Genomic DNA, 11550 nt, shown 5'->3' on the forward strand with positions numbered 1-11550 from the left:
TAAAAAGGGAAGGTTTGGGCCTGACAAAAGGTTTATCTTGGCAGGTCAAAGTGGCATTGTAAAACTGCACATATAGACACTGCAATGGGAGGCCTGAGCCATAGTTAGAGAGCTACTTAAGTGGGTGGCACAATGAGTGCTGCAGGCCCACTAGTAGCATTTAATTTACAGGCCCTTGGCACATGTAGCACACTTATATGGCAGTGGGGGTTAATACAATGTTACCATGTTTTCGGGAGAGAGCACAAGCACCTTAGCACTGGTTAGCAGTGGTAAAGTGCACAGAGTCTGAAAGCCATCAATAACTAGGTCAGAAAATAGGGGGAAGCAGGCAAAAAGGCAGGCAAAGACCAACCTAAGGCCGTCAGGTCTTACACTAGCACACCTCTATGGTAGTTGTGAGCAACTTCAAATATGCCAGTCTCGCTCATGATTTTCAGGACAACATCTGTGGCCATCTGAACAGCTGCTGTTCTGAGATAAAATTTCAGGGAGAGAAATAGCTTTCCTCTTTAAAGGTAAGAGGACTGTATTTGCCGTCATTGCATACATCACTAAGCTATCTTTCTTTCTCTGCTGGAAATAAAATTGTATTTCCCCTTCACATTGTATTTTGTTACACATTGTATATCTAAATATTATTATTTTACAGGTTCTGCAATTCGCCTTTTATTTAGCAGGGATGACCTCACACATGCATTATTGCTATCTCTTGTGACTTATTCTTCCGATGTTACTAAAATTGACAGTCATGTGTTCGTTTCCTAAATCAGGCCACTTGTGTGTGCAGAAGAGTGGTGAAATTCCTGAAAGTACTTTACTGCATTTTCTTCTAGATGACAGCATGCAAAAAAAAGAAACAGAACATTTTCAGAATACTTTTGTTTTAAGCACTATAAAGAGCAAAGGCCGGTTTCGTATTTTTATCTAGCAATTTGGATTTTTGTGTTTGCTAAACTGAAGTCGTACTTTTCCAGACAGTGCCCTGGATACAATATTTTTTTATAATCCTAATTTTGCAGACTTTACTGTAAAAATACACTCCCTGACTGTCTGTCACAAAAAGATAACAAAGGAAGATGCGCATTGGGATTATGAGTTATAGTCACCATTATATTAGGACATGCTCATGGGTTTAAATGACTGGAAGATGCCAATTAGGTTGTATAATCTCAAACTATGCTCAAATGAGGTGCAACTAAGCTCTCCGGAACTGCTAAAGGTATTTTTTTGGGTTAGGGGATTTAAATGTAATTTATTACTAGCTCCCACGCTTAGTTTAAGAGAGGAATTGTATTTTGCGTTTATACCAGAATATTATTATGGTGGATTCTCTCCCAAAAACTATTTCAAAGATGATTTCCTTCTATTATCATAAATATAGTGGCAGGGTCTTGCACATCTTGCAAGTTCACCTTAACCCTCATCGTTTGGAAGGCCTACATTTTTCACAGTCAAGCTGAGAGAAACATTGTAGCTCAAATTAAGACAGTAATCAATTATATTGCATATTTTAGGCCTTCTGAAATTGGAAGTAACTATCTCGTTGCAATGGTACCTTCTTTCTTATAATGCATTTTGCTTTTAAATACACTGTCAGCTATACTTCTAACACCGCACCACAAAATATACTGATGGCAAAACCAAGGTTATAATTCTTATTGCTGACCTTGAGTGAGCACATAAAAATTTGTTGTATTTATCTTTCAGTTTGATAATGCTTTGTCGTAATAATTTATTGGGAAAAAAAAGAGAATTCAGGAGAATGCTTACAATAATATCTACTCAAGCGAGAGAAATTCATTTGTAAAAGTCATATCACAGTCCTCCTCACGCCGACGTTTGCATCTCCGCCCTCCAACGGGAATTCAGGCAATACACCTACTCTGTCTGGGAACCTGCCCTTGAACTCCATCTTGTGCTAATACAAACTAGAGGCATCCAAAGGATCTTGCTCTCCTTTGTAATGAATACAATGAGCAAAGCATGGGAATGAACATTAGAAGACGCCAGCTCCAACATTTGCAGAATCCCCTTTTCAATGTATATTTTCTCACATCGCTATGATGTTGAGGTTAGTGCTTCCTTTGAGTGCAGCTCGAAGCTCTTGACATTTCGTGACATGTGTATCCAGCCATTACTTTTTGCTTCTGACTGTGAGCAGAACAGCTAACCTGGCAGGAGTGATGGCCTAGCATTACCCTAGTAGCAGAAAGACTGTATAGTGTTTACCTGATTTTAGTGCTTATGAAAATACTTCATATAGCACAATCTGCTCATGTAAATTATGTTTTCTTTCTACAGTCTACAGTCTTACATCTCAAAATCAGCTGTATACCTAATATCCGGCATGTAAAACGGACCTTTAATTAAAACGTCTAAATGCCACCTGTCCATTTTCCTTTAACATGGGCCTCTCCTTCCCCTTCATTCTCTGCATGCCTCTTCTCTATGTGCATAACCTAATGGCACACGATTGTTTGCCTTAATCTTTCCTAATGTAGGTCTGCAAATTGCCCACAACTCATTTACAAGGACACATCTCTTTCCTCTGAAAGTCATACCCCTCCAACCCAAAATACCTAATTTTCTTTAGCTCACCGGTCAATCTCACCAACCATATACATGCGCTCACATATCTCCCTCCCCCCACTAAATATTTAATCCACCACAAAGAAACTTGAGTGAATGCATCAAATGGTTTGCTTGGGCACACAAGAACAATCCCAGGAGCCAACAATAGCGAATAACACTGGACTAACCACTGATCCTTGGGTCCCGAAGCATCATGTTGCCCTGCTTAAAGCACTTCAACACCTCATCAGGGATAGTAAGCGCTATTTAAATACAGTTACAATATGTAAGTTCAGGAGGTGCCTGCTCAAAAACCTTATGTTTGATTTAACAGCTTATAATGTTCCTCCTCCAGGAAGATTCTAGTCTACATATAGGTTACCCGTAACATTTGAAAAGTTCATTAGTGGCATTTTTATTATAGTATGGGTGCAGGAATGCTTCTAATTTCATGTTTAATATCTTTCTCTCTACACACCATTCCATCCAGTGTAGCTAGACTGTATGTAAACTTCCTATTATACGGCTGCTGCCAAGATCGATCTGGGGAAAGGGGAAAGTATGCTGTGTAGGATGTATATACTACTTACTTTCAGCCAACACTCGTTAGCCATTGGTATGTTGTTATCATTCACATTTTACTTCCACACTAGAGTACATTGAATGAGGCACTACCCAGGAGTCTGTGTTCAACAAGAATGCCGTTTCTGGTACCAACATTCTTGTTTTAGAGGCAGAATCCTTTGAAAACGATTTCTTATATTGGTCAAATCTTGATTACAGTGCATGTTAGCTTATTTTTAAATCTTCGAATGTCTCCAGTTACATATAAATGTGTACTCAACACTGAATGTATTATACTGACCACATAACATGAACCTATTTTGAATTGTGCTAGTGTTAGGTGTCCATTTACTTATTTATTATAATATTGCATGACTCCCGCCGATGCATCCGTAAAATTGACCCTTTATGTCCTGAATTGTGTCCCTTTGTCCTGAATTTTCACACCCACCGTCCAGAATTTACCTCCATAGAATAATATATTGCATAACAGGGATTGACTACAACCTTGTGCCCAACCCATGCAAGGCTGTGGGCAATACCCACTGTGTATTGCCGAAAGTAAAAAGTCAACTGCAGGGCCTGCTTTCAATCACCACAGAATCTTAACTACAGTGGCCTAAGATCAAGGTGGAGGCCATTTGAATGTGTTTAGATGGGATTTACCACATGATCATGTCCTTTTCAAACATTGGCGTTGTCTTAGCTCAATGGACACATGGCTGCAGAGCCTGGCATTTGGCCACACCCCATCCCCAACCACATTAAGGTTTTACCCTACTGCACTTGTCCAATAGTCATGGAGTGGTAGCAGGGCACGGCCCTGTACCCAAACCCTGTAGCTAATGGCCAAATATTTGCACAACAGTATTTAATGACAGGGCCTGGTCATCGGCGAGGTCTATTGTTAAACCACTGTGCAGTCGCAGTCATCTATGCTCATAGCAAAAAGGGTTCAACCACATGCAGATGGGGTTCACTGCATTGACTGACTCTTGGCCAAGTACTGTGTCCACCCACCATGCGGTCTCCACCCTCTGCAGTCTTAGCGTATGGCTTATGGACTTAAGCTGTGGGCACAGTGATTGGTGGCATTATTACTTTTCTCTCCTTACTCTTTTCTTAAACTGCCTGTTAAAAATGGGGATTAGCAGATCCAAAATCGTGCTCCAAAACCACTGCTGAGGCCCAGTTGTCGCATTTTCCGGGCCTTCGGACTTCTCTCTACATGGAGACTAGTGGATCTGCAGAGCCTTTACAGAAACTGCCGATCCTGCAGTGAAAACAGGGTACATTTTTTATGTTGTAGGACAGTACTCATCTCACCTCCCATGCCCCTTGAATCAGGGAATACTCCCCATGGCTCATTACTCTTCACCCACAATTTTTTCACAACACAGTTCTGTCATCATGTTTAATTACCAATACAAAAAAATTAACTTGCAACTAGTTAATCAGGTTGCATGGAATTGCAAAACCTCCTCAAATCTTTATTAGCCTGAGGGGAAAAAATCCCTCAAGCAATAAAATTAATTCATCCTTCAAATTTTGATTCAGAGAAATGGCGCACAATATTGTTTTTTTTGTTGCAGAAACGGTGGAAGTATAGCATCAAAAAGTTATCACGAGAGGGACCAGACCACGTTGTTTCATCTACGTTTGAAGACAATCCATTAAGCAGTTTGACCTGCAGATGGGGTGAATCAAACTTCAGCAAAGCTTTGTGAAGTGTTGTGAAACAACAGCAAAAATATTTTTTTTAATACATTTTGCAATATCCCCTCTAGTGAATATCAGTCAATAATGGCAAATACAGAGAGTGGGGCCCCAAAAGAGTTTTTCAGCAGGTACAGAACTCCTCAGCCAGACTACTACTGCATTTTCCCAGACAAAGTTCTAATCTATTTTATCCAGTTGGGGAGAGGAGTTGGCCAAACGGCTAGGGTGGTCAACCTCGCATCTGGGGAACTGAGTTCAAGTCTCGACAATGACGCTGAACATCCTGTGATTCTGGGCAAATCACTTAATCTCCCCGTGCCTAACAAAAAAAAATAAAACATGAATGTGTCCTCATGCATTTCAACTAGTGCTATGTAAAGCGCTCTGATACCCGATTCGGGTCAAGTTCGTGCTATATTAAACTCTGTAAAACAAAAAAAATTAAAATTAATGAAATCCAAATTAAAAGATCTTCACTGATTGTCCATAAAAAAGAGGATTCAAATGAAGATTTTGTCTCATATCACAGAGCGGTTCATCTTGTGGGACCACACCATCTTCAACAGCTTTTCAGATTCCATTTACATTTGAGACTACCTAGGTTGTCCAATCCTTGTGGTATTCTTCCCCCCAAATTCCAAACTTTACGCAGAGGCAGGCGTTTGGTAACAGCCGCAGCAACCAAATGATGGAATACTCTCTTTCTGAGCTACAGCGGACCATAAGTGTTTTTAAAAAAAATGAAACCCTGCTTATTCCCCCAAATCTATTCTTACTTTGATTGTACGCTACCTCCATCAAGGAGTGTCTTTCTCCACCAGTGGTTGCATTTAAGGGTTTACTACTTTGAAGCTCTATTTTGAGCATTAGTCGCCCTTTACAAATCCCCAGGTAATTTCCATTGCAAAATTGCTGGATGGATTCTCATGAAACTTGGTAAAACTGACAGCCTCGTAAACATTTATTTATTTTTTAATCCACTCAGCAACTCTTGTTAAGGAAAAGCCGAAAAACTAGTGATCAAATGAGATCTGCCTTTTATGTTCCCATAGACTATGGACATTTCTGGCAATCAAAGTTGAATTTCTGAGTGGTGTAATTAGTTGATGAAAGTCTTCACTTCCTTCCATCATCTTGAAATTGTGATTTAGAGTAGAAATCACAATTTGTAGGTGCAGAAAACAAATTTTGAGGCCATGTGGGGGCATGCCGAACATTAGTTGGCTGTAGGAGGAGCATGCATCTCCCGAGAGGTTAAAAGCCCCTTTTTGAAAGAGAGAACAGCTCATTTAAATCACAAAAAGAGTCCTTTAAACTGAAATTGTGATTTCGGCACCATAGGCAAACCAATCTCTAGAGTCAAGGGAGCATGATTAGTATCACTTAACTGTGGAGGAATTGAGGGAAGTTATCAGCCAAATTCCGTTGGGAAAATATTACATATAAGTGTTAAAATTATGAAATCAGAAAATAGGCTTCACGAGGAAGAACAAATGAAAGAACTAGAGCGCTGCTTGGTTGGGCTTCTGAAATCGCAATTTTAACATTTGGCAAGTTAATGGGCAGTGGATTCTTTGAACATGGGCTGCTCAATGGGGCTCTGCTCCTAGCGCTAATCTGCACAATCCAGACAGTGTGTGTAGCTGATATTGGTTGTACATGGACTGGGTGCAATGGTTTGGCTGCAAGCCACCCGGCACCCAGACTGTACAGCACAAGGTGTGTTCAAGTGGGTCAATATGTCACCTGGGTGCAAGGATTGGCCAAAGCCCGGGCCGGCTCTCAGAGCCTTCTGCACAAAGCTGGAGACTTTGTGCAGATGGTTCAGGTGAAAAGATTATTGGCCTCAGGTGAAGTCTCCAAACAGCATGGGCAGCGGGTTCATACAGGATCTGGTTTTAGGTTGAAGGCAAAAGTCAAGCCCTCCTTCCAGAGCATGCAGCATAAACCAGCTGGTTTAGGTGGAATGGTGCCTTGGGGCCATGCTGGAGGATGCCCTCAGCATCCAGCCCCACCAAAGCTGTTATCTGTAGAGTATTCATAAGGGATGTGGTTACAGTATCTAGGCAAACGCAAGGCCCTTTGCCCTTATTCTACAGGGCGTGGTCATTGGATATGTGCAGTGGGTTCTGTAAACACAGTCAGGAGTGCGGGATTTGTTTGAATGCAGTTGTTTACTCACAGAGCATGGCCCATTGCGAATTGGAGTCCCAGCATAGGTAGGTCATGACCCTTGCTGTGATGACGATTGACCAAAATCGTACACCCCTTCATAACAATACTGACTGTCAGGATAGATTGTAACACTCAATTCATTGGCTATGCAGCAAGACCTGGTAATGGCAATCAATTCAGCTACTTATGCTGAGAGTATATTGCACAAGTATGATGCTTTTACAATGTATGTACATGTGCAAACTACTTATGCTGTTCGTAAACTTCCAAAGATACCTCCCAAACATGAGCTATGGACAAATCAAATCTGCCAACGTGAGTAATACATATTGAATATCTGTTCCTGGTTTTAGTTCTGTTAATTCAATGCAGTCATGCTTAAATTCGCCTATTTCATCATTATTTTCATATTTTGGTGATGGTAAAAGTGTTGCTGAATTCAGAATCCAACACCTTTTAATGGAAATATATTTAGCAGCCAGGATAAATAGCTCATACTTCGTCAATCAGCTATTGGTTAAATGCTGTGTTCTGAAATGAGTTATCAGTGTCTTCCCTGAATCAGGCTCTAACATAATAGGCGTATAAACCATTACTTTTTATTTACTTTGTATAATGGCTGTGGCAGTGTCATACGGCTTATACTTTCTCAGTAGAAACTGCATGTTCATTGGACAGGATAAACATCAGAACTGTGTGAGACTTCTTCTACGCACATTATCAGGATATGTTGGCCTTAGTCCTGCTAGCTCACAGTGCACCGACTATACCCCTAACCAGGAAAGGTAACAGGTGGAATGTGCAATCTCAGAACATGACAACCTTGACTCCCCAAGGCAATCATGGTAACGGATCTAGAAACATTTCATTTGGTTAGACAGGCTTACCCAGAGAGATACAAAAGAAACACACAATGCGGAGTTTCAATATTTATTGAAACATTGTGATTCTTGAGTTCAAATATGCACCCTGCAATAATCAATAGACAGAAACACAATAGTGTGATCAGCAAAACAAGAATGGTGAAGAAGATGAATAATTCAACCATCGTGTGGTTACAGAAAATATATGCTTCCATATAACTTACCTAAAATATAGTACTCCTTCCCAGTGCTACCTATCCCAGTGTGCCTAGGGTTGGTGATTCTGCCAGAATCACTCTTCAGTTAACTGTGGGTAAGTGTCATCAGGAAGCCTGTCTTAGTGGAGAGCTGGGCCTCATCCCTCGCATGAGATAAACAGGAATCAGCTGGGCTGGAATTCCAGCATGTGGTGACTTCTCAATACCAGTGAAGTGTTCCTCTAACCAAACAAGGGAATGATATAATGTATATAATATACATCACCCCTGTTGCCATGCAGAAGTCTAAGTCAGGCTGCCGTTGTTGATTCTACCTTGAAAAAACAGTCCCAGAACGGGCAATAATAAATAACAACATTTATCACAGCGAACTTTGGCTTTCGTACAAAATGTTCAAGACTTCTGCTAACATGCCTTCAGTGATGAGCAAATATAAGAAAGCTATTTCTTGGAATAATATCCATACAAGCACACAAGCAAAAGTGTGTCAAATGTCAACGTTCAAGAAAAGATGTCAAGTTTAAACGTGAGCATGTAAAATGGTGGTGTTGCTGTCCGGGCCTAATGTGACCACATGACAGTAGTTGCTGCTATATTTTTTACACATATGGGTAGAATTGCAGCAACTAGATCAAATGTGGCAGAACACAATTTAAGCACTCTTCTTTATAAATTAAAATCTTTCTCCTAGTCATGCATTCCTAAAGTGGGTGCTGTGTACAAAGTGTATTGGGGAGTGCTTGGATACACTGCATCTGGTTTCAGTGTAATTTGCACTTTAAATCATCCAAATCTCTTTTCCTGTAAAATCCCATTCTTCTCTTTTTATTTGTATCTTAAATATGGAGCAAAGGCCACTTCTGTAGGAACTAAGAACATACCAATTTTTGTTTCTGTTGTTTACATCTTTAAATCAACATCAGGAACATTTGTTTGAATGCAAACACCATCCAATGTTCAATAAATTACACAATTTAGCTTACATAACAGATCACATCCTAATAGATTTTCTGGGCTTGTTTCTCCTATTATAAATGTATGCTTGTTTATAGCTAAGTCTATTTGTTAGGAACATTTTCTGAAAATGTATTAGCTTCTTGTTTATTTTTAAATGCCAACTACTTGGACTTCTTTTCCCGAGAGGGGTAGGTTTGAAACTTCAACTGGTCTAACTGTGACTAATGGCTAGCACATTGAGCAACATAAATGATATAGCATGGCCATAAACTTCTCCTTCTACATATGGGCCATTCTTGTCTACCTCTAAGGCTACACCAAGCAAAACATTCTCCTCCCCCCTCAGGCACTGTCATTATGTTAAGTCAGCCACATGACTCGGTCCATGTAGAAGTTCGATGGTAGCTGCAAACTGTGCAGATCAATCACTAATCACTGATGGTCTCACTTGAGGTTAAACTGAATTTTGTTGAAATTGAAAATTATGTAAATTCTGTGCAAATCCTGCTGTACTATTTTGCACCTGAGGTTGTAAAACTGAAGCTGATGGCATATTTCCATTGACCTTCCTTATATTATGCATGTTTTGAACAGGTGCCAGTAGGGCTGGTAAGAATAACTGTGTCATCACATCCTGTGTTATTGGAGTCATACTGTTCTGCATGGTATTCACTTGACTTACCATTTGTGTTCCATTAGCATATTGTTTTACATTAAATCTACATTTGTCTTACAATGTCCTTCTTTACCACAAATGTGTCAAACTTCAGATCTCATCTGCCCATTATTAGCATTGTTATTAAACCCTTTACCATGAGAACCATTTTCTCCACCTTCTGTAGCGCCCTGAAATTGCTCACCAGGAGCTTGGAAAACTCCCTGACCGCCTTTCTGAAAGAATTTAGTCTGTGTCATTGTTAGAACCGGCGGTCTCTAGTTGGCAGAGGTATACACTTCTGACAAATAGGGACCAACCAACTCTAGTCAGGGAAAGGGGATTACACACTCAGATAACCCCTGCTACCCCCTTGGTAGCTTGGCAGAGCAGACAGGCTTATCTCAGAGGCAGTGTGTTAAGCATTTATGACCACATACAGTAATAAAGTGAATACACTACAGATGGACACGACACAGAAGTTATTATAAAAATAGTATTTTTATATAAGGCTTAGCACAAGACCAAATAACGACAAAAATATACCACAGTCTTAATAAATACTCTTTGGAAGGAAAAATAATAGTTCAAGTAATGTTTCTTCTTGGCAAATAGTTCTTTAGCAAAGTATTCTTCTGAGCACAGTTCTTTGGCAACAATGTAACCCCCACAGGAGTCACACGACGTCGAGTCTACAAGATTCACAAGGTTCGGCGTTGACCGCGAGGAGCGCTACGTCGAGCCTGGAGTCGCAACAGACCCCACAAGTACAGTACCTTGAGAAACGAAGAAAACGATGATCCACGGCGTCGAGTTCGGCGTCGAGGTCGTGCCTCGGAGTCGGGTCAATCCGCAGCGGCGTCGAGGGATGTCGGGCCGGAGCAGCGCTCACGGCGTCGAGAAGGGCGTCGAGTCGATGCGATCAGCAGCGGCGTCGGGACGGGGTTGCTTGGAGGTAGAGCCGATACTCACTCCTCACTGGCGTTGATACCGGCGTCGAGACGGGGTCACTTGGAGCCGGGGCCGATACCCACTGCTCACTGGCGTTGCTGCTGGCGTCGATCGGGCCCGGCGGCGTCGAGACTGCAGATTTTCCCTTGTGTACTGGAAATAACACTTTCCAGCAATTCAGCAAATGGTGAAGTCCTTTGGCCCTGTGACTTCAGCAGGAGACTGGCACTCTTCCAGTCCTTGGAGATTTCCTAGCAAGTGTTCAGAGAGTACACACCAAGTTCCTCTCTCCTTGTTCCTTGGCAAAAATAAAGAAGCAGCTTTCAGGTTCCTCCACAGCAAAACAGCACTCTGGCAGAAAGGGGAGGCAAGTCCTTAGATCAGCAGGCTTCTTGTCCTTGGTACAGGTTTCCTTGTCAGAAGTGATCTGAGTTCTTGGTTCAGGGGTCCTTCTCTTATACCCCATTTCTCCTTTGTTCCCTTTGTCCAAGCAGGGAAATTCCCGCCAGCTCAGGTTTGTTGTGGGTGTTGCCAGGCAGAGGCACCTGGCCAATTCACTGAGCAGGGCAGAGTCCTCAGCCGCCCAGCAGGAGGCGGAGCCAGTATTGTCACTGGCAGGAGCAGGGCTATCAGTCGCCCAGCAGGAGGCGGAGCCAGTATTGTGTCAGGCAGGGCAGGCTACTCTTCCCTCACTCTATGTGTAAACGCCCCATTCACCCCACACTGACTCATTCAGACCTCTGGAGCCACCCAGCCCCTGACACACACACCAAACCAGCAGAGACCGGTAGATAGTTGGACAAGAAAATAGCCACTTTCTAAAAGTGCTATTTTCAAACATAGAATTTAAAAAACATCCATCCTAAAGGGTGTG

Source organism: Triturus cristatus, chromosome 1_2, assembly GCF_964204655.1.
Source record: "Triturus cristatus chromosome 1_2, aTriCri1.1, whole genome shotgun sequence".
NCBI lineage: Eukaryota > Metazoa > Chordata > Amphibia > Caudata > Salamandridae > Triturus > Triturus cristatus.